Source organism: Nematolebias whitei, chromosome 17 (assembly GCF_014905685.2).
Source record: "Nematolebias whitei isolate Nwh7 chromosome 17, NemWhi1, whole genome shotgun sequence".
Classification (NCBI taxonomy): Eukaryota; Metazoa; Chordata; class Actinopteri; order Cyprinodontiformes; family Rivulidae; genus Nematolebias; species Nematolebias whitei.
In genome coordinates, this window is record NC_056514.1 from 2,284,147 (window position 1) to 2,287,173 (window position 3,027).

The following is a 3,027-nucleotide window of genomic DNA, read 5'->3' on the forward strand; positions in this document are numbered from 1 at the left end:
ACCTCCTCCATGTACAGGTTGGCAACAATAGGAGAAACTGGAGACCCCATAGCACACCCATGTTTCTGCCTATAATATTGCTCCCCATATGTGAAGTAGGTTGACTGCAGGCACAGTTTCAAGACATGACACAGTTGTTCTGTAGAAAGTGTGGTCCTGCTGCTCAGAGTGGTGTCTGATTTTAATTTTAAACTGACCACCTCTACTGCATCATCAACAGGAATGCACGTAAAGAGTGATGTGACATCAAAAGAGACCATTGTTTCATCAGTCTCCATGATGACATCCCTCACCTTATCCACAAAGTCCATGGTGTTCTGTATGTGGTGTTCTGAGCTGCCAACTAAAGGGATGAGTACAGACGCCAGATATTTGGAAACATTGTAAGTGACAGAGTTAATCATGCTAACAATTGGTCTTAAAGGTACACCTTGTTTGTGGATTTTAGGTAAACCATACAGACTAGGTGTAGCCTCCCCTGGGTACAGTCTGTGGTACAGAAAACGGTCAATAGCCTTGTCCTGCTCCAAAATTTTCAGGCAATCTATCAATTTCTTCTTGTAACCACTTCCTGGATCTCTTTTCAGAGGTTTATAAGTGGTTAAGTCACTAAGGAGTGTCATAACTTTCTCATGATAGTCTTTCTGGTTCAAAATCACTGTGCACCTTCCTTTGTCTGCTGGGAGAATTATGATGTTTTTGTCCTTGCTAAGAGTGGTGAGTGCATCCCTCTCCTCTCTACTGATGTTGGAAGGTGGTAGTTTGGCATTGCTGAGGCAGGCTGAAAACTTTGATTCTGAGCTGTTCTGCTTCACCCTCTTTAATTTTGTTGTTGCGGATGGCTGATTCTGTAGCTGTGATCATCTCCACCAGATGAATTCTACTTGGTGCAACCGCAAAGTTCAGTCCCCTGGCAAGAATCTCTGTCTCTGGCTGGGTGAGCTGTCTGTCAGATAAATACTTCACCCACTTTTCTGTCTCCCTGACATGTAATTGACTACTGGAGTGTTGTCCTACACTGAATGTGTTGTTATTGGAATAGTGATGGTGTTGATGAGCTATTAGTACGTTTAACTTGTTTTGTTGTCAAGTCTGTTTCTGTTTAATGTGCTCTTCTTTGGCCTTCAAGGCCTCAATAGTAAAATTGGTCTGTCTCACCCGTTCATTCAGCAGCTGGGTCTGTGCCTTCTGAAGGATCTTGCTTGCCCGGTGCCCGCTGACCGAAGATTTTAGTTCCAGGCTCTTGGGAATGATGCCACTTTGTCGACATCTGAGGTTGAATCGCAAATGGTTCCTGTAGTCTGCCCTCTTCCTTGCTGTTTTCTCAAACTCTCTTACTAGTTTGAAGCAATCCTGGCCAAAGTGGTTCAAAATATCCTGATGCATGCTCAATAATCCAGGTAGAAAAATCTAAAAAAGTTCAATCTGGTCCTCTGGACATTCAAAACAACAAAGCAAAACAACAAAAAAATGTAGAAACGTTTCGTCTCTCATCCGAGAGACTTCCTCAGTCTGAGGAGCTGTATTCAGCTCAGTCTCTTAAATACACAAAAACATTGTACAAAGGAGGTCAATCTTATTTTATAAATACTTCCTATATTCTCCCTATTTTTTTATATCCTAGAACTTAAAACTCCAGTTTTGATGCATATCTCTTGATAATGAACCAAAGCTGCTGAAACAGTGAGTATGCTTGTTAGAAAAATATTCCTGTCATCAGATCTCAGTCAGCTTCATTGCAGCTGAACACCGTGTTACACTGAACATCACATCAGCTGGTGGACATAAATACAGTACAGTAATATTATTTTCACAAAATACTAACAATAATATGTTGTTCTTACTTGTGAAAAGTTATCCCACGAGACCTGGCGTCAACAGTCCATCGATTAAAACAGAAATAAGCTGCGAGGTGCTGAGACATCTTCTGCTTTAACCTAATGTAGCAGCATAAATGGTGTGCTGTCACTTTAACATGGTCAATTGCGGCTTCTGTATAAAAGCACGTCACTCCCGTCTGGGTACACGGCGTTTGTCACGACGTCTGCTTGCTTCAGCTGCAGATAACATTCTCCGGTAAGCGTGGCTAATGTTTTTCTTTGAGCAGTAGTTTGCCTTTAGCTGCTAATAAACTAGTTTGTTTTCTTAACGTTCAGTCTAGCCTCTTCTCTGCTGTGCCTCCTGGGTATAAGACCGGTCTGTCTGTTGTGTGCCCAATTTATGTCTTGAAGGTAAGGGTTAGCCTAGCCTGCTACCGCTTACCTGTTACTGTGAACAAATGTTTATTAGACTGTTCTGTTGCAGCTGCATGATCCAATTTATACAGCAACTCTATAAGATTGTGCTGTAACATACAAATTTGCAGGTAGGCAATATGAGATTCTGTAAATTCTGCTGTCAATGGTTGAGTTTAATAGTGACGATCTGCTCCATTTTTTTAGTTTTCAGATGAGCCTTCTCCTGCTGTTCAGCTGGATTCTGCTCGCTGCTGTTTTGCCTAGAGGAAAAAATATGAAATTAACTCGGGCCCTTGCCCTACTGGCTGAGGCTTTGATTTTAATGAACTGAGTGCACCACTTAATCTGTTTTTATGAAATATTGTGACGCGGCTGTTTCATTAAGGCTGTTTGTTCATTTTTATTTTTCAGGGACTGAGACTTCGTGTGGTGGAGGTGGTGACCCCTGGTGGCGGTGTCTCGCTTTGTGTGTGGAACACTCCTTTTCTCTTTTGTAGTTTAGGTGATTCCTCTTTCTTCACTGGATGTGGTCTCCTTGTCTTTACAGCCCCCCTCCCCACTAGTAAGCCTCAGTCTCACCTGATATTTTAGTGTTTTTTTTTTTAACTCCAGCACAGCTGTATTAAACAATTAAATGCAGTCAACAATTTTCTGGTATTGCATGTTTTAAAATACATTTTGAATACTTTTAACTTGTGCAAATTACAACCCCAATAAATTTGGTAAAGTTTATTTGAATCTTGTCTCCTTCCTCCAGTAGAACAAACTTACGTGTCCTTTTATTTCCTGG